Source organism: Bos grunniens, chromosome 5, assembly GCF_055505025.1.
Source record: "Bos grunniens cultivar Pamir isolate PY7600 chromosome 5, Bosgru_T2T1.0, whole genome shotgun sequence".
NCBI lineage: Eukaryota > Metazoa > Chordata > Mammalia > Artiodactyla > Bovidae > Bos > Bos grunniens.
Window position 1 is genome coordinate 47,042,544 of NC_141169.1, and position 21,728 is coordinate 47,064,271.

General features: G+C 40.9%; 1 long non-coding RNA gene across 4 annotated transcripts in view; it reads left to right on the forward strand.

Annotated features, from left to right (window-relative positions):
* The first annotated feature begins 1,838 nt into the window (after positions 1 to 1,838).
* LOC147371882 (uncharacterized) overlaps positions 1,839 to 21,728 on the forward strand; it is a 29,998-nt gene continuing 10,108 nt past the window's right edge. For 2 of the 4 annotated variants that reach the window (XR_015163813.1, XR_015163815.1), the window contains exons 1-2: positions 1,839 to 6,609; positions 7,786 to 7,974. This is a non-coding gene — a long non-coding RNA (uncharacterized LOC147371882). Of the gene's footprint in view, positions 6,610 to 7,092; positions 7,975 to 21,728 lie in introns of those variants that run through there. The other 2 variants (XR_015163816.1, XR_015163814.1) reach the window with 1 other exon arrangement.

The following is a 21,728-nucleotide window of genomic DNA, read 5'->3' on the forward strand; positions in this document are numbered from 1 at the left end:
TTCCTGCCCTCAATCTTTCCCACCATCAGGGTCTTTTCCGATGAGTCAGCTCTACACATCAGGTGGCCAAAGTATTGGAGGTTCAGCGTCAGCATCAGTCCTTCCAATGAATATTCAGAGTTGATTTCCTTTGGAATGACTGGTTTGATCTCCTTGCAGTCCAAGGGACTCTCCAGAGTCTTCTCCAGCACCACAGTTCAAAAGCATCAATTCTTTGGCACTCAGCCTTGTTTATAGTCCAACTCTCACATCTATACATGACTATTGGAAAAACCATTGCTTTAACTATACGGACCTTTGTCAGCAAAGTGATATATCTGCTTTTTAATATGCTGCCTAGGTTTGTCATAGCTTTCCTTCCAAGGAGCAAGTGTCTTTTAATTTCATGGCTGCAGTCATCATCTGCAATGATTTTGGCGCCCAAGAAAATAAAATCTGTTATTGTTTCCATTTTTTCCCCATATTTGACATGAAGTGATGGGACTGGATTCCATGGTAGATCAGCCTAGAAAAGTCTGTTTCAAAATGGAAATGTCTCCCTGATCCGCTGATGGCCTCTGGGAGAAGGTGTATCAGCAATAATTATACACGCTGTATTGTTCTGTTCCTCTTGCATTCTAGTTCGTGTGACCTGGAGAACCTCCAGTCACCCTCACCACCAAGTCCAACTTTCCCTCCAAGATTCAGATTATATCCCTTCATTTGACAAATATGGCTTAAGCACCTACTTTATGCCATTATTAGATTATCAGTCTACTGGGGAAGATGACATTGAAAGAGTAATGTGGGCACAGCTGAGGAATGTATCTACTTTGAAAGTAACTTCATTTGGGTGGGGTTTGGGGTCATAGAAAGATATCGCCTCCTTTCCAAAGTCTTCTGGCTTTCCCCAAGCATTATTATCACTCCATCAGTGAATACCAGGCACCTCTTCCATCAGCTCACTGCCTGGTATTTCTACAGAATGCCTCCCCCACCCCTGCCATCCCTGCCATTTCATTAAGAATGTCTTCAAGGTCATTGGGCTGTCCTATTAATCAAGTACCTGGTAAATGTTCACGATTCGAATAAATAAATCTCTACGAAAGGAACTATTGTCTACCCAAGCCCAAGTGTGATCAATAAGCTTTTTAAAATCCAGGTTTGGTCAGTCTCCCAAGTGACAGCATATGTTACTATTTCAAACAGGAACGTGCAGATGAGTGTGACTGAGCAGGTGAGCAAGTGCTGAATCAGGTAGTTACTGCAGGGGTGAGGAAATGGAGGCAATGAAGTGAGTGAAAGAAGCCAGGGTGTGTTGGAAGCAGCTGCTGAATCAGAGAGTAAACCAGTTGTCAGCAAAGGTTAGGACAAAGGCCCATTTAAAGGCAAATTTCACTCCGGTGTTTCTGAATCATTGACATCAAAACTACTAAAAACATGTGGGAGTCACTTCAATGCTAGAAAAATATTTGAAATCTTATTAACCTTTTCGTACAGAATGCCAAATACTGCATCGTGATAGTAATTAGCTAGTCCAATGCAGTAATGAAATGATCGGTTGAGAATGTCCCAAAACAGTGCTTCTCAGACGTTAATATGTATACCAATTACCTGAGTATCTTGATAAAATTCAGTCTTGCAGTGGTGGGGTGAGGCAGAGATTCTGTATTTCAGGTAAGTTCCCAGGTTCTATCAGTTCACTTTGAGGAGCCAGTTCAAAAAGACCAGGGAGAAAAAGTTACGATTTTGACAAAACACACGTTTACTCTTTTTTAAATTTTTACGATTTATTGAAAACTTTCTAATACATGGTCACTATGATGAGTTTGGAAATTGTAAAATATACCAAAAAAGTGAAGTAGCCCTCAGTCTCATCATCCAGCGATAATCTATATGGATATTTTGATGTGTTTCCTCCTAATCTTTTGTTTGTTGTTACATAATACTCTCTATAAATTTTTTCTTATTTTTTAAAAATTGTTTCTCACATGCTGTTATATTTGAATTGATCAACAAACATTTAAAAGAGCGCCATGAACTCTTCCACTAGTACAGCAGTTAAGAGTCTTTGTCTCTGCTTTTTGGTGAGGAAAAACAATCTGATATACAATCTGATAATAAATAAGATTGAACAGATAAAATCCTCATTTTAACTAATGGCGTTATATTCCATTTTATAGCTAGTCATAATATAGTTAACCAGTATAGTTAACCAATCATAATATAGTTAACCAGTATTCAGGTAATCTCCTTTTATTTGCTTATCTATCTATCTATAATATATACATATATAAATATATATGTAAATATGTATTATATGTATGTATGTAAAATATATATATGTAAAATATGTACGCTATGTGGAAAATTTTTGCAGATCAATTTTTGCATGTATTCCTAATTTCCTTCAGATAAATTTCTTTAGCAGAATTTCTGGGTCATTGAGTGTGCACAGTTTTTGAGTTTTTGATACATATTGCCAAATAGAACTCAAGCAGTGTTGTATCATACATACTTCTACTTGTACTAGTACAATGTGATAAGGGCATCCAAAAAGCCTTTATCACATTTTTTCCAGCATTAATTGTTATTTAATTTTATACTTATCCAGATATTTTAAATTCCCTTTATATTTAGGGGGTTATGCATTTTCACAGGTGTATGAGCCATTGGTTATCTTCTCTTGCAAAGTGTCTATTTCTTTGCCCATTTTGGGTTTGGAGGTTTTCTTTTTTCCCTTGTTAATTTGTAACTGCTTTTTATATATTAAATATATTAACCCTTTGCTATAGATTTTGTAAATGTTTTTCTAGTTTATTTTTTGTCTTTTAATTGTGTTTCTGCTTTTTAATCCATGTGTTATTTAGAAGTAAGATGTTTAATCTTCAAATATTTTTGGAATTTTTCAGTTGTCTGTCTGTTATGTATTTCAAGTTTAATTCTACTGTCATCTGAGAGCAGGCATTGCATGATTTATATTCTTTTAAATTTGTTAAGATGTGTTTTATGGCCCAGAATGTCATCTCTCTTGGTGAATGTTGAGAAGAATGCTTAGCGTGCTGTTCTTGGATGACGTAGTCTATAGATGTCCATTGTATCCAGATGATTGATGGTACTGTTGAGCTCCACTATGTCCTTACTGATTTTCTTTCTGCTGGGTCTGTCCATTTATGATAGAGGGGTGCTGAAGTCTTCAACTATGATAGCAGATTCCTCTCTCTCTCCTCGAAGGTCTATCAGGTTTTGCCTCATGTAGTTTGACACCCTTTTGTTAAGCACTTACATATTAAGGACTATTGTCTTCTTGGAGAACTGACCCCTTTATCATTAGGTAGTGCTCTTCTTTATCCCTGATAACTTTCCTGCTTTGATATCTGCTCTCTGAAATTAATATAACTACTCTTGCTTTCTTTTGATTAGTGTTAGCATAGTATATTTTTCTCCATCCAGGTACTTCTAATATACATGTTTTTATGTTTAAAGTGGGTTTCTTTTAGAAACATACAGTTGACCTATTTTTTGATCCACTCTGACAATTTCTGTCTTTGAATTGGTATGTTTAGACCATTGATATTTAAAGTGATTAATGATATAGCTTGATTAATATCTACCACATTTGTTACTATTTTCTACTTGTTCCCTTATTTCTTTATTATTTCTATCTTCCACTTTTTTTTGCAGTTTTAATGAAGCATTTTATATTGTTCTGTTTTTTCCCTTTGTTAGGATATCAGTTATGTTTTTTTTTCCTTTTTTTTAGTGATTGCCTTAGAGTTTGCAATATACACTTACAATTAATCCAAGTCCACTCTCAAATAACACTATAGCACTTTACAAGTAGTATGAGTACTTATAATAACAAAAAATGCTGATTCCTCCCTCTGTTGCTTGCATTTTTGCTATCTTTCATTTCTCTTGTACATAAGTGTGCATGAATATATATCATACTTATAAGCATGCTTTTATATATATATATATATATATATATACACATACATAATTAAATACACTTTTGCTATTATTATTTTGAACAAGCTTTTATATGTTAGATTAATTAATAAGAAAAACAAATATTTTATATTTTGCCTTCACTTATTCCTCCTTTGATGTTCTTTATGTAGATTTGACCTGTGTTATTTTCCTTCTCTCGAAGAAACTTCTTTTAACATTTATTGCTAAGCAGGGGTACTGGTAACAAATTCTCTCAAACTTGTTTATCTAAGAAAGTCATTATTTCCCCTTCACTTTTGAAGAGTAATTTCATAGGGTATGAATTTCTAGGTTAGTAGTTTTTTTCTCTAAATATTTCATTCCACTCTCCTCTGGCTTGCATGGCTTCTGAGGAGAAACTCTATGTAACTCTTGTCTTTGTTCCCTTCTATATGTTCTATGTGTTTTCCTCTGGCTTTTTAAAGACTATCTTTGATGTTTCTTGCAGTTTGAAAATGATACACCTAGGTATGGGGGATTTGGGGTTTTGTTTTTTGGCATTTATATTGGTTTAGTATTCTCTGAACTTCTTGATTCTGTCGTTTGGTGACTTAGATTAATTTGGAGGAAATTCTCAGTCATCGTTTCATATATTTCTCCTGTTCCTTTCTCTCTTTCTTCTCCTTCTGGTGTTCCCATTATGCGTACATTAAACCTTTCATAGTTGCTTCACAGTCCTAGAATATTCTGTTCTGGATTTTTTTTCAGTCTTTGTTCCATCTGCTTTTTAGTTTTGCAGGTTTCTACTGATATGTCCTCAGGTTCAGAGATTCGTTTCTCAGCTGTGTCCAGTCTACTAATAAACCTATCAAAGGTATTCTTCATTTATGTGACAATATTTTTGATCTCTAGCATTTCTATCTGGTTCTTTCTTAAGACTTTCATCTTTCTGCTTCCACTACCTGTGCATTCTTGGGTGCTCTCTATCCATTAGAGCCTTTAACATAATTAACCATAGCTGTTTTAAATTTCTTGTTTGATAATTCCAACATCCGTGCCACATCTTGTTCTGATGCTTTCCTTGTCTCTTCAAATTGTGTTGATTGTCTTTTGGTATGTTTTTTCTTTTTCTTTTTGATAACTGCATATGATGGATCAGGTGAATTGAAGTGCTATGAATAAGTCTTTAGTAATGTGACTGAGAAGCTGCGGGTTGCAGGGGGGAAGCATTCTATAGTAAAGCATTCTATAGTAAAGTAGAACAATGTGCTGGAGAAGGGAATGGCACCCTACTCCAGTACTCCTGCCTGGGAAATCCCATGGACGGAGGAGCCTGGAAGGCTGCAGTCCACGGGGTCGCTGAGGGTCGGACACGACTGAGCGACTTCACTTTCACTTTTCACTTTCATGAATTGGAGAAGGAAATGGCAACCCACTCCAGTGTTCTTGCCTGTAGAGTCCCAGGGATGGGGGAGCCTGGTGGGCTGCCGTCTATGGGGTCGCACAGAGTCAGACACGACTGAAGCGACATAGCAGCAGCAACAGCAGCAGCCTCACAGTGAGTTTGGGAACACTGACTTACATTTCAGTAAGCCTATGATTAAGTCTCCGGAGAAGGCAATGGCACCCCACTCCAGTACTCTTGCCTGGAAACTCCCATGGACGGCGGAGCCTGGTAGGCTGCAGTCCATGGGGTTGCACAGAGTCGGACACGACTGAGCGACTTCACTTTCACTTTTCACTTTCATGCATTGGAGAAGGAAATGGCAACCCACTCCAGTGTTCTTGCCTGGAGAATCCCAGGGAAGGGGGAGCCTGGTGGGCTGCCGTCTATGGGGTCGCACAGAGTCGGACACGACTGAAGTGACTTAGCAGCAGCAGCAGCAGCAGCAGAGCAATGTGCTGGGCGCCATTACCGCCCAACCCATTACCAGGCAATGGTCCCCAGGTAACCACTAACGCCTGACAAGGTTAGAGGTACTGCTCAGCCATTGGTCAGCACTGCAGCAGGCCCCACCCCCAAGCAACCAACAGTCAAGGAGCGACTATTAGCGCTCCTGCTCAGCCATTGGTTGGAGCCAGGCCCCGCCCCCAAGCAACCAGCTGTGAGCAAGGGTTAGTGAGGCAGCTCAATCAACAGTCAGGGAGTGGTGGTTGTCAGCCAGAGAGTGAGGTAACAAGTGGATCCTAGCCTTCTCCCCAGGGCCCTACAGCTCACCTGGCCTCACGTTAGTAGGTGAAGGCTGCAGTGAACCTCTCCCGTATCCCCGCCTCTGTGATCTAATGGCAGCAGCGGTCTGCATAGGATGCAGTCAGCGGGACGTTGTCCCTGCCATATGGGAGACCTGAGGACCAGTTAGTTGGGTTGGGCACCAAGCTCCCTTAGCGATGATGGCTGGGCAGGGTCTAAAGACCTGGCCATGAGGGAACTGCTAGCTGAGATCTCCCTCCTCTTAGCCAGGACCTGGACCTCGGAGGGGGAAAGCTGTGCCTGGGGACCTTGCGCTTTCCTGTCAGAACAGAGAGTAATTCAGGTTTGGTGGAGATTCACAGGAACATTGTTTACATGACCATGACGTGACTCCAGAATAAAGGATCTGACACCAAGAAGTTTGCAACAATTAACCACACCCCTCCCTTACCTTTCCTAGAAAAGGGCTTTGCTGAAGGCTTTGGGAGAGTTTGGGGTTTTTTAAGGTATGAGCCACTCATCTCTTCACATGGCCCTACAACAAACCTTTTTCTGTTCCAAACTCTGACGTTTTGATATTGTTTAGCCTCACTCCAATACTCTTGCCTGGAAAATTTCATGGACAGAGGAGCCTGGTAGGCTGCAGTCCACGGGGTCGCAAAGACTCCAACACGACTGAGCGACTTCACTTTCACTTTTCACTTTCATGCATTGGAGAAGGAAATGGCAACCCACTCCAGTGTTCTTGCCTGAGAATCCCAGGGACGGGGGAGCCTGGTGGGCTGCCGTCTATGGGGTGGCACAGAGTCAGACACAACTGAAGCTACATAGCAGCAGCAACAGCAGCAGCCTCACAGTGAGTTTGGGAGCACTGACTTACATTTCATTAAGCCTATGATTAAGTCTCCGGAGAAGGCAATGGCACCCCACTCCAGTACTCTTGCCTGGAAACTCCCATGGATGGCAGAGCCTGGTAGGCTGCAGTCCATGGGGTTGCACAGAGTCGGACACGACTGAGCGACTTCACTTTCACTTTTCACTTTCATGCATTGGAGAAGGAAATGGCAACCCACTCCAGTATTCTTGCCTGGAGAATCCCAGGGAAGGGGGAGCCTGGTGGGCTGCTGTCTATGGGGTCGCACAGAGTCGGACACGACTGAAGCAACTTAGCAACAGCAGCAGCATGATTAAGTCTCAGCTTTTTCGTGAGCCTGGGCCTCTAAACTGTGAACCTCACATGTGTTTCTCAGTTTTTTCTCCCCTCAGGTGGGACAGGATGGATAGATTGGGCTGAAGTTGGATATTTCCCTTCTCCCTGTGGAAGGCTAGAGCCATCAGGAGATGGATAGCCTTCAGGACAGTTAGGCTCTGATAAGAATACCCCAGCAGGTTAGGCTCTGGTTAGCTGCTGCTACTGCTAAGTCACTTCAGTCGTGTCCGACTCTGTGCGACCCCATAGACAGCAGCCCACAAGGCTCCTCCATCCCTGGGATTCTCCAGGCAAGAACACTCGAGTGGGTTGCCATGTCCTTCTCCAATGCATGAAAGTGAAGAGTGAAAATGAAGTTGCTCAGTCATGTCTGACTCTTAGCGACTCCGTGGACTAGCTAGTTTCCTCTTATTAAGAAGCACTGAGTGCTCTGGTGTATTTCAAAACAGCTACTTTTCTCCTCACCTTGCAGGAAGCATCTACTCTGAGAACCTGGTCAAACTCCACAAAAGCGGGAACCACTTCTATACCTGGGTTCTCCTGGAGTTTTAATTGTCAGTCTTGTCCACACTGAGTCTCCAGTAATTTGTCAATTACAGTTTAGGTGTTCCCGGCACAGCACTGGTTTCCACGGCGTTTTCGCTCCTGGGCCTCTGTTCAGGTAAGCCACAGCTCTGTATTATCAGCCCATCTGTTTCTCCAGTTTTGTGGGTACCGGTTTGCCCCGTGTCCTCCCCTGTGTTATGGATCCAAAAAGAGTGGTTTGTTTTTCAGTTTGTTCAGGTTTTTACTTGTTTGGACAGAGTGGTCAACGACCAAGCTCTTTACATGTAGGATCAGAAACTGGAAGTCTGTTTTTTTAAAAACCTCTATGTTTTGAATTTTTAAGTAAGTCATAGCTATTAATCTTGTCACTGTAAATTTGGTCTTTGTTTTTATGTTTAGGATAGGCTTGTCCTTAATATGAGAAAAAATTGGATCCATGTTTCTTTCTAGTTTTGTAAAAGCATCTTACATTATGTGTGTACAGAAATGCTAGAAAGCACTGTTGCAAGGATAGTCCATTTTCCTACGGTACAGTTTTGCTAAAACTAGGGTGTACAACAGTCTTCTCAAGAGATCCAGGAATGGGGGAACACTGAGGGATGACATCTTTGGGGATTGTAATATAAGTTACGAAGCCAGCTTTTATTGTTCCATTAGCAGGCATGCTTCTTTACAGGAAGGATTTGATGGTATCTTTCACCTATTGTTGGTATGTATGGTATACAGGATAATACTCTCCCCTAAAATATTCACATTCTAATCCTTGAAATTTGTGGGTTCATTACCTTCCATGGCAAAAGAAACTTTGTAGTTGTGATTAATTTAAAGATCTTGAGATGGGGGAGATTATCCCAGTGGGCTCAAAGCAACTGAAAAGGTCCTTATTAAGAGGGAAGCAGGAAGGTCAGAAACAAGAAAGGAGGCAATTGACAATGTAAACAGAGGTCAGAGAGAAATTTGAAAATACTATGCTGCCAACTTTCAAGATGAAGGAAAGGGACATCAACCAAGGAAAGCAGGAGGCCTCTAGGAGACGAAAAGCCAAGGAAATAGGCTCTCCCCTGCAGTTTTCAAAAGCTAACACCCTAATTTAGGACTCCTGAGCTCCATAACAGTAAGGTAATAAACCTGTGTTGGTTAAGCCACTGTGTTAGTGGTAATGTGTTACAGTAGCCATAGGAAACTAATAAGGGATTGTCAGAGTACAAGGCAGATCCCTGCACTGGTTCCCAAATGCTGCTCCTTCCAAGCTACATCCAGTGCGCTTGGCTACCAAGAGTGTTGTCATGTCTGACTCTTGCAACCCCATGGACCATAACCCTCCAGGCTCACGTCTGTGGGATTCCCCGGCAACAATAGTGGAGTGGGTTCCCATTTTCTTCTTCAGGGGATCTTCCCAACCCAGGGATTGAACCCACATTGCAGGCAGATTCTTTACCACTGAGTCACCTGGGAAGCACTGCCAAGATAGTAGGGTTGACTTCACCATCAGTGGATGGTCTCAGAGCACTGATAGCTTACCTAGAAAAAGCCAGCTGAGTTACTTGCCTAAAAGAAAAAGGGCAGGAACTTGAGGCGTTTTGATCTTCTCCCTTAATTAACCCAGAATATTCAATGAGCCCTCAGAGAATTTCATTCTGATTAGTTTCTAATAGGGACAAAAATCACCCTATCTTTTAGGGTAATTGTGAGGATTAAATGACTTAATACATACACATGTAGTCCTTAAAACATTGTCTGGTACATAGAGAGCCTTCATTAGGTGTTAGCTGTTGTTATTTGTTTTAGCTAAAGTTCTCCAGAGAAACAGACCAATAGGATGTGTGTGTGAGGGTATTATATAGAGAGAGTTACTTTAAGGAGGTGGCTGATACAGTTGTGGGGTCTGGCAAATCTGAAATCCACATGGCAGACCAATAGGCCAGAGACCCAGGAAAGATCTGATGTAGTCTTGAGTTCAGAAGTAGTCTGGAGATTGCAGAATTCCCTTTCCCTTGAGGACTTCTGACTTGTTCTTTTAGCTTTCCACTGATTGGATGGGGCCCATCCACATTATGAGGGTAATCTGCTTGACTCAAAGTTTACTGCTTTGAATGTTAACTGTTATCTAAAAAATATCTTCACAACTACATCTAAACTGGTGTTTGACCAAACATCTCAGCACCACAGGCAAGCTAAGTGGACATGAAACTAATTGTCACACTGGTATTTGTTTCCTATCTTATTTCAGTGGCTAAAACCCCCAGGAAAATATAAAATAGTAAAAATATGGAATATCTTTATCCTGTTTCCAGTTTTAATGGAAATACTCTGCTGTGTCTTCATCTCTATTAAGTACTACTAAGGAACTATTCTCTATTCCCAATTTAGTATATTTTTAATCATAAATGGGTACCATCTGCTAAGATGATTATGTAGTTTTTCTCTTTTGATTTATTGCAATGATATATTTTATTTATAGACTTCCTATTAATAAACAACTTCTTGCATTCCTATGGTAAAACTTACTTGGTCAGACTGTAAGCTTCCTTTCAGATGCTGCTGGATTTAATTTCTTAATATTTCAGTTCATTTTTTATAGTTTATTTTTGAAGCATTCAGTTCCAACTCCCCATGTTTAACATAAAGTATATAATAAACAGATGTGCTTTTTAATTAAAGTATAGTTAATTTATAATATTGTGTTAGTTTCTGGTGTACAGCAAAGTGATTCAGTTATTTATATATATATACATATATACATACATATATATATATATATATGTATGTATGTATGTATCCTTTGTCAGATTTTTTCCATGATAATTTATGGGATATTGAATATACTTCCCCATGTTATACAGTAGGACCTTGTTATTTATTTGTATCTGCTAATCCCAAACTCCTAATTTATCCCTCCCCCCACCCCCTTACCCCTTAGGTAGCAATAAGTTGGTTTTCTATATCTGTTAATCTATTTCTATGTTGTAAATAAGTTCATTTGTATAATTTTTTAGATTTTTTAGATTCCACATACAAATTCCACATACAAATGACATAATTTGATATTTGTCTTCCTCTGTTTGACTTACTTTACTTAGTATGATAATCTCTAGGGTCATCATCCATGTTGCTGCAGATGGCATTATTACATTCTTTTTATGGGTGAATCAGTTCAGTTCAGTAACTCAGTCATGTCCAACTCTTTGCGACCCCATGAATCACAGCACACCAGGCCTCCCTGTCCATCACCAACTCCCAGAGTCCACTCAAATCCACGTCCATCGAGTCGGTGATGCCATCCAACCATCTCATCCTCTGTCGTCCCCTTCTCCTCCTGTCCTCAATCTTTCCCAGCATCAGGGTCTTTTCAAATGAGTCTGCGCTTCATATCAGATGGCCAAAGTATTGGAGTTTCAGCTTCAGTATCAGTCCTTCCAATGAACACCCAGGACTGATCTCCTTTAGGATGGACTGGTTGGATCTCCTTGCAGTCCAAGGGACTCTCAAGAGTCTTCTCCAACACTACAGTTCAAAAGCATCAATTCTTCGGCGCTCAGCTTTCTTTATAGTCCAACTCTATTCATTATATATACCACCTCTTTATCCATTCATCTGTCAATAAGCATTTAGATTGCTTTCATGTTTTGGCTATTGTAAATAGTGCATGAGGCTAAACATGTTTTTAGTGGCAAGATGTTCAGACTATCTCATCACTAAAGTCATTTGGTGTCTTCTTCCCTTGCAAATTCCCTTCCATTGACTCAATATTAACATTATATCAGTTTAATATTCTAAACATCCTTAATCATGTTAAAAATATCTGTATTCCCCTTACAAAACATGACATTACTTTTTCACTCTTTCAAATCTACTACCTACTATATGTAACTCTGTAAACTTTCCTTTAAAATTAACAGTCAGCTGTTGTTCAAGAGGGTTGGCCATCCAAACTCAAGTCTCTTTGAGCCATTCTGATTTAGGAATCCATCCTATATTCTTTGAGTTGTTAACTTTGCTTTTCAAAAGCATCACTGTGTGTAGCTTTTCCTACACTGAGACCAGCATAGACCAACTTGTCTTATGCTTCATGCAGTTTCCTACAAAACAAACTCAAACCAACAAAAGCATAAAGTATGTGGCCACTCTAATTGGAAAAAAAGATTTAGCCTGAGAACAGTGAGGAGCTCAGGGCTCTTTTTTAGGACACTGAGCTGCCACTTAGAGTTCTGAGTGCCTTCTGTTTAAAAGTAAGGCTGGCAGTTGGAACAGTAAATTTGAGTCAAACTTTAAAAGAATGCCCTACCACACCACATGCTGCCCCTTCACAGCAGATGGCCTGGACAACATTCTCTACTCCTGGACTCCAGAGAGGCCAAGAACCAACTGCTCCATCAGTCCAATATTCACTGAGGCCAGGTTTAACACTTAAGCTTCTTTATATCTAACTCCCATTTTGCTTTCTGGTAATATATTTTTAACTAGTCACATAACTGAAAATTATTTTCATAAACCAACAAGGTCCAAACAGTGTTCTGGGGAACACTAGTTGTCAGTAAGTGTTCCAAAAGAAGGGGAAAAAAGATTCTTCAAATTTGGAACAAGCTGGGTTAAACAAAACTGATTTCTTTACTGCAGAACCACACAGAGCCTTTAGTATATTGATGTTCTTTGGGAGCTCTGAAACTTTTTTTTCACAGTACACCTTTTAACATTTCCAAGTATTAATATATTATTGTTGGGTATACTTTAGGGAAACAGCATATTAAGCAATTATTATTATCAACACCTACACTTAATGCTTACTAGGACTTGAGTATTACATTACATATCCCCAACTATATATGGGATATTATTAAACTACATCTCACTTGAGCCTTGCAACATCTCTAAGAGTGGGAGTTATTATCTTCCTTGCATAGCAGTATAGAGAAGTCAAGTAATTAGCCCACAATGACAGCATTAGTGAATCACAAACCCTAATCTGCATCCAGACCTGATTTCAAAATCTATGTGCTTAACCAGTTAAGCTACATTTGCAATAGCCCTACTACACTTTGCAACGGTTGCTTCATAGAATAATACTTTATATTATATTGTAAAAACCAACTCTACCCATGCTCTGAGAACCAGCATATCCTCTCCTGCCCTGCGAGCCTGCCCAACAGCTCCTTTTGTCAGTGAGCACCTTCACACCATCCTGCAGCCACTCTCGACCAATGAGAGCTGAATCAAGTGTAATGCATGCTGTTTTCTTCCTTGGGGCTTTTCTGTCTGACATCTATGTATGTCAAGAGATGTCTAAGTGATAACCAGACTTTCTGCAAAGAAACAAAAAAGGACACCGAGCTGGGTGTTCAAATGCAAGTTTGACAACATCAAGGACCCAGTGGAGGAAACAGAGGGTAAAGATTAGTGGGCAATTAGGCGTCCGTGGGAATTCCTTGGCAAATGAAGGATACCACTGAGGCCTAGGAGGAGTGACCAGCCATTGTGTGAAATTCTGGAGGTTTGCCATGACCTCAGAAGATTTGTAAAGAAGGAAATAACTAATTCCAAAGAACTTGCTGGAAACTCATCTACTCAGCTGCACCATTCCTTGCACTACTGTGATCACCTGCATTTAAGGATCCCATCTTCTGTGCTAACCTGACTTGTGCTGCCACTTTGATTAGCATCCACATTTCTCAGTCCAGTAGCCAGCCTTCTTCCAGCAGTGTTCTACACAGCCTTTCATACAAAGAGATGGAAAGTTTACAATTATATGATTTTGCATATCAAAGGATGATCTATTAGCAGAACTAACCTAGAGTGGCCATCTTATTCAGCAAGGGCCATCAAAGCATGTTTTACAGAAAGAATGTCCAATTTAGAAATTTCTTATCTCAATAAATCTAGGAATTTAAATTGCCAGACTCAGGCGGTATAGCTTTGGGGAACCCTTGCTGCTGCTGCTGCTGCTAAGTTGCTTCAGTTGTGTCTGACTCTGAGACCCTATAGATGGCAGCCCACCAGGCTCCCCCGTCCCTGGGATTCTCCAGGCAAGAACACTGGAGTGGGTTGCCATTTCCTTCTCCAATGCATGAAAGTGAAAAGTGAAAGTGAAGTCATTCAGTCGTATCCGACCCTCAGCAACCCCATGGACTGCAGGCTTCCAGGCTCCTCCATCCATGGGATATTCCAGGCAAGAGTACTGGAGTGGGTTGCCATTGCCCTCGCCTTGGGGAACCCTTATTCCTCCTCTTTTAAGATGTCTCCTCATCCTCCGCATTCAAAAGGGTTAGGACTTTTCCACATGTATAAGTTACCTATTATATAATGAACCAACCCTAATACCAGTGATTTAACGTATTTAACATTTGTTAGTAATTACAAGTCTACAAATTGGCTGAGCACTCCTGCTGATTTGGGCTTGACTTAACAGGTTTAAATGGGTGTGTTCATGCATGCTTGGTTACCTGGCCAGTCATCAGGAGGCTGGCTGGTCAAGGGTGGCTTGAGCTGGTATGACTCACCTCCATTCCACATGATCCCTCATCCTCTGTGTTCATTCTCATGGCAACTGCAGGGGTTGAAGGGAAGAAAAAAAACTCCAGTGTACAAGAACATTTGAAGACTCTGGTTGTGGTGAATTTCCTAATATTTCACTGCCCAAAGCAAGTCTCATAGTGAATTTGAATTCAGAATAGGAGGGAATGAGAAATGTACAGGGGAAAAGCCATGGTTAGTACTCTCATGAGTTACAAATATCTCTTGGCTTCAATTTGAATCATGGTGAATAGAATTATAAAAGCGGCTAGGTTAGAGCTAAGAAGAACCACTTATCTAGGCTCTTTGATGACTCATAATTCCAGAATTAGCCTAAGACTCAATTCAGAATATTGGAAGCCCCTTCTACATTCGATTCAACTGAAAGAATGTATTACTGAAAGATATCAGGATATGCCACCCCAAAATTTGCCACTTCAGCATAAGAATTATTTTAAGATGAAGATATCTGAAACTCAACAGATGCAGAAAGAAGGCTTCCTGGAGCTTCCCTTATCTGAATAAAAGCAGAAATTTCTAGGAAATCAGGTTACCACAAATCCCCACTTCAAGATAAGTCTGTTCCCAGGAAAAAGACCAAGAATAAACCCACCATAATCCCCTCTCCCAGGGAGTTTATGACAGAAAGATCACCAATACTGACATAGGCAAATATTGCAAATTTTTAAAACTCTCATTTCTCTCATTTGTCTTTCCTAAAAAGAAAAAACAAAAACAAAACAAACAAAAAAAAAGCTTATTTGTCCTTCCCATAGAAGCCCTTTCTCCCCTCTCTCTTTCCTCTGCTAAGTATATAGGTCACATCATTTTAAGTTACTAATGATTGAGTATTCCTGCATGTACCTGCATTGCATGTGTAAATTTCTTCTCCTCTTAATCTGTCTTTTGTCAATTTAATTTACAAGACTTGGTCAACCAGCATATAAGTTTAGAGGAAGTTTTTCCTCTCATACAATACCATCTTTCTGAACTACCCAGGTCAGAAAGCACCCTAAGAATGTCCTGTTTAAGCTGTTAGAGTTGGAGTCATCTGTTGCTTATAGCCAATAGCATCCTACCTAATTGAGTATTAGGTTTGAGTTGCCTATTAAACAACTAAAGAGAGAGATCAAGGAAACAAATGCACATGAGTCTACATGTGTGGGAAGAAGTCAGGGCAGAAGATAGAGATTTGAAGTCCTAGGCACATAGATTCTATTTAAAGCCACATGACTGGATAACATCACGCTGGAAGGCATGTGAAAAGAACAGAGATGTGGGTCCAGGACTGAATCTTAGGGAATGCTAATAGTTGTAGTTGGACAGGGGAAAAGGACATACCAAAAAAGACTCAGAATGATGATGAAAGTAGGAGGAAAACCAAGAGAACGTGATGTTATGGAAGGCCAAAGGGGAAGAAGGAATTTTAGAAGGGAAGAGGAGCTGTATTATGTTGAATACTTGGAGAACTCATTGGATTTTGGATTTAAGAGCTTCCTCTGTTTTAGAACCAGCACCCTTGTCCTCTAGGCTCTAAGTTACTGAACTTTATTTTCCTCTTTCACATCTCCAGACCATGCTGTCCTTGCCTCCAAGGCTTCACTTGAATTGCAGCCTCCACTGAAAACATGCCTCCTTCTATCTGCCCTCTCTAACTCCTGCTGTTCCAGCAGGCCTCAGCCTAGACTCTTGCTTCACCAGAACTGGCTGAGGGGCCCCTTCCATATGCCTCCAAAGAACACTGAACTTCCCCTGTCCTAGTCACCTTGGGCTGCCGTAACAGATACTCCAGACTGGGGTGGCTTAAACAACAAAAGTTTCTTTTCTCACAGTTTTGGAGGCTGTAAGTCTAACATCAAGGTGCCGTCACCATTGGTTTCTGATGAGGCCTCTCTCCTTGGCTTACAGACAGCTGCCTTCTTGCTGTCCTCACATGGCCCACACACAGACAGAATGCTCTTGTGTTTCTTCTTCTTATAAAAACCACAGTCCTAGTGGGTCAGGGCCTAACCTTATCATCTCTTTTAACTTTAATTACCTCCCTAAAGGCCTTATCTCAAGTACAGTCACATTGAGGGTAGGCCTTCAACATACAAAATTTGCTGGAAACACAGTTCAGTCTGGAATGCCCATCAAAGAACTTATTGAGTGATAATTTCTTTATTCCCTATTTGACTGAAATTCTGTGAGGCCAAGTCCGGCAATGCATGTATTTTATTTCCTATTATCTTCAGCATGTAACATAGTGCTTAGAGGTGCTAAAAAATTTTATGGACTAAATGAATGTGAGCATGATCGCAGCATTGGCCCCTGCTCTGCCATCTGGCTAACCCACATAGTTAGCCAAGACTGCACTCTAATTGGGAATTCGCCTCCCAGGAGTGTCCCATTTTCAACGGTCAGTAAAATCTAGCCCAGTTGAAATAAATGGAAGGAAGCCCAGTGTGAATCGGTGAGAAAGTATAGAATTTTAAAAGTTTTGGTACTTTCACAGAAGTCCTAAAAAATAATCTGTCATGTCTGTTGCAATCATCCTGAAAATGAGTTTATACTCTCTCTCCCTATGTTAGCAAATTCTCCTTGCTACATACAGACAGGGCAAAGGTAAGCTTTAATCCAGCTTCCGGAGGGGGGGGGCGGGGTGGAAATGTTGGATTGTGTAAGTCTTTGTTCAGGGTTCCAAAGGTGCCCACGCTTTAGAAAAGATGAAAATGGATGAGAAGAGGGGGCCACAGAGGAGCTCGGAATTATATCATTTCAAAACTCTGTCTTTTGTTGCATAATAATAGCAAAGTAGTGAGTTTGATTTACAGATGTTAGAATATCATCTTTAGAAATAGGAAGTCAGCAATGGCATATATATTCTCCTTCCTTCCCTGAAGATTACCCACACAGCTTTTTAAGGATATGAAAATGATTTAGAAATATGGAGAGAAACTGGCTTTTTTTAGGAATTGCATTTCTAGGTTTTCCTAAACTCTCAAGAGTGTTAAGGGAAAAAAATCTTTTAACAAGTTTCCAAATGTTCACTGCTGTTGTTAACCCTTCAAGTATGCCTTTCTTCTTCTTTTGTAAAATCGAGTGTATTAGGTAAAGGCCGACTTGGGGTGTAAATGCCTAGTTCCAGTTAGAGCAACATGAGAAAGTAGAGGCATGCAGCTCCCTGAAGGTTCCAGCTTCCTCTGTGTCGCTGGATGAGGGCTATTATCCCAGCGGTGGCCCCATGAGGCTCAGTGACATGTGACCAACATGCTGACTTGCAGCCTGTGCTGACACAGACTGTACTAACAATAACACGCAGACACACCCCAGCCCGTTCCTCCTTCTAACCCCAGGTGCTGTCAAGTGGAAAACTGAGGCGGCACAGACAATGCCTCTGGCTCTCAGAATCCTTGCAAGGAGCCGATTTCTTAACTAAATAGTGTAACAGGGAAGGGACAGATACTGGGAAAGAAATACTAAACTTACATAATTACCTCATTTTAGCACAGCTCCAAAGCAGTGTTACTTTTGTCCCATTTTGGTACTTGACATACACGCAGATTTGTGGAAGTTTTCTATTATGTCAGTGAATTTTTAATTGGAATATAATTGCTTTACAATGTGGTGTTAGTTTCTGTCATACAATGAAGTGAATCAGCCATATGTGTACATATATCCCCTCCCTCTGGGAACTTCCTCCCACCCGCTCCATCCTACCCTTCTAGATCATCACGGAGCACCGAGCTGAGCTCCCTGTGTTATATAGCAGCTTCCCACTAGCTATCTACTTTACACACAGTAGTGTATATATCCTAATCTCCCAATTTGTCCCATCCTCCCCTTCTCCCGCTGTGTCCACATGTTCATTCTCTACGTCAGCATCTCTATTCCTGCCTTGGAAAGAAGTGAGTTATTGTGATACTATGGAGAGAAACAAACACAGCCCAGAGATTTGAAAGGATTGCCTAGAATCAGCAGTTCCCAAAAGGAAAGGGTCCAGTGGTCCCTGTGGCCTCTTCTTTCAATTTATTGATAATGGTCCTCAAGGGGAACCTCACTGGCAAAGCCACTTTATAACAAATATTTCTTGCTTTGGCCACAAATATTTCTTGCTTTAGACAGTTCTCCAAAGTATCTGTAGCCTGCAGGTCCTGAAATGGGGCTTCAATTTTAATGCAATGCAGAGTTTGCTGGTTGGCACAGCACCATGTTTGAATGGAACAAGTGTAAAGGCTTTGGGGGATATGAGTGGAAGGGTTCAGTAGGTAATGTGTGTTAGTTAGTAAGGGCTGTATCTTAAATGCCTAGCAGTTCTTGGCAAAGTCCAAGCTGGCCCTGTAAAAGAATTTGGGGCCTTTCTCCAGCACAGAGTCAGAGACAGCAAGATGCACTCTCTGATCCTGGCTATAACCCATGGGTAGAATTGCCTTTCCTGCCCTAATGGGATAAGGGAGACCTCAGCCCTCCTCAGGCACCCATGGGCTGCCTGGATAACCTCTACACATGTGTACACACACACACACACACACATTTTGGTAAATACAATAATTCTGGCTTGCCTCTGGCCTTAGACCCTCTCCTTCCTTCTCACTGGTCGAAGGAAGGGCCCACAGGTTGAAAGGATTATGAAGCTTAATTTTATTTTGTGCATACCTGATAAGTAAGAATTCTCTGGAAAGAAGCCTGCTCAGTTAGCTGTCCCTTCTGAAAAATAGAAAATTGATCTTTAGCTAGATTGCATTTGCAGTGTCCCTGGGATTACCTTGTTTTCATATTTTCACTCATTTGGGCCTCAGTTTCTTCATCATGGATTGGGACTACAGTGACCGACTCACGGGCTTGTTGAGAAGTGATTATGTGATAGTGCTTTGTATACTGGAAGAAAAGTAAACATTAATCAGATTCATAGATAAACACTTAAATTTGCATGAATATAAAAAAGGGATTCTGGGAACATTCTTCTTAGCCATTTGCTAGCTGTCTGAACTTTAGCAAGTTAATGAACTTCTCAGAGTCTTAATTTTTGCACCTATAAAATTGGGGAAACAATATCTATTCTTAGGAAGCTGTTACAAGAATTAAAAACACACCCTCCTTTCACTGAGTGTCATGTCTGACACAGAGTGGATGCTTTTTAAATGGTAGTTAACCCAGAAGACATCTGTATAGACGGAATAGCCCTCCCTTGTCTAACTTGCTGAAGAACTCTTTCTTGCTCAGGAATTGAATCCCTACCTCAATTACTGTCTTGAGTGTGAAGGGATATGGCTAATGAGAATGAAGTCTGGGGCATGAAAATAAATAATTCATGGACTGCACTTTGAACACTTGCTTGAATTTCTGTGAGAGTTAGTATTTCAATTTCCTAGACTGAAAAGGTGAAGGCACTAAGAAACTGAAAACAAAACAAACCAAATCAACTAATCAGCCTTCCTAGTACACAGTTTGGAAAATTTTCTATCAAGTTAGCCAGAGGTTGTGGTCTTTATTGACTCATAGGAGAAGGGGGAAATGCATATATATTAAGGCCTACTAAATAATAAGCCATGACTTTCAAACTTTTAAATTTAATAAAGAAAAAAATACCCTAAAGCCTTCCAAGAAATAAGATAGCTTTCAGAGCCATATTGAGGTCTGTTAAGAGAAAAAAGAGAGAGAAACATCAAAGCAAACTGGGCAAGAAAGAGGTGAAGAATCTTCCATTAGGTTAAAAAAAATCCCATTTTAAGACCTTGTAGAATACAGCCATTGGTGCACATTTGCAAACACAAGCTTCTGTGAGTGTATCTGCTCTTGTCACTCTTGTCACTGCAATAACTTGAGACAGAAGTTTCCCCGGCTCCCCAAATTCTTAGATGCAAGGACTCATGCACACATCTACTATCACTGAGGATCCAGATGAAGCTCATGGGTCCTGGAACCAGAGTCAGCCATGGCTGGGCTGGCACTGGATTCAATTCTATCCTCCAAAGCAAAGAGGAGCCAGTTTTAAGGAGAAATGGTATAAACCAAAGAGAGTAGGAATTAGGGTTGCAATGAACTGGAAAAAAATCTCTCTATCTCCTACAGTCAGAGTTGCACTCTCATACACACACACACACACACACACACACACACACACACATACTACAAGGTGATGTCTACTCACTCTTGCCAGGGTAGTCTCTATCTAGCTACCATTTTTGTAATCCTGGGTAACATGGCTGCAGGAACCGAATTTTCATTGGTTAATTGGTTATCAGCTATAACTTTATCTAGTGGTGGGGTGCTGCCAAACTTTGTCCAGGAACCGAGTGACCTGACACACAATTCAGGAGTTTCTATTTTGACAACCCTGAACAGAGCTTTCTTATTTGTCACTCTGCAAACAATACATTGAGACCAAAAACACTGCAGAGACTGCAAAGGGATCCCCCCCTCCCACACCACCCTGACCACTCTGAATCCTGTGGGGAGAATGGCTCTGAAACCATTCCCTGCTTGGAAGTAACGCTGCTCTCCAAGGGCTGCTCACAGAGGGCTCTGAAACAGGAAGAAGTGAGACAATATATTTGGCACAGTTGTAAAAGACAAAACAATCACACGTGTAGAACACTGGAGTTACTGTCACCTAAGGACTGACACCACCTGCAGCATGGTTGGTCTTTTGGTTTCAGCTGCTCCTTGGGACACACACACCCACCCTGCCCCCAGAAAAATAGTGCCGATTGGATTTTCTCACGTTAACCCTGCATTACTTTGAGTAATTTGAGTCTTTCCTGGTTTGGGCACTACTGGTGTTGCTGCTGTAATTTCCTGTCTCTCAGTTTTTGTACTTGCATAATCCTTACTGAATTATATGGCTAGGGTGGAGAAATATCTCTGGTTAGTTAGGAAAATCAATAACTTTCTTTGTTCTAATTTTATATATTTGGGGCTTGGTATCTTTCATTTAGATTCACTTGGCTCAATTTATCCTGTGCAGACCTAACCCAATAAGGGGCTATATCCCTAAGTGTGCTCATCTGTGTTCCTCACTGTGATCCTCTTTGTAGCCACTTCTCAAGGTAGCAATTTTCTTTGGCATCTGCCCCGTAAGGTCTTCTGGTCCTAGTAAGATCTCGAACTCGCCTCAACAACTGCCAAGTAGATGCCCTCAGTGATTATGAAGCCTCGACCCCAGGCTCCAACCGCCACAACAGCCGTGTTGATCATCAGTATCTCTCTGTGTCCCATTGTTCCATTTCTACTTCCCAGGAGGAACTACCGCAGGATGTGGGGCAGGAAACACTAGTTTCTAGGCAAACTGCCAAGAGAAGTCCTTAAGGAACTGACCCGTTTCAAAAACTTCCTTCTTTCTAATTACTGCTACCTCTGCAGAAAAATTCCCTTTGAGCCTTC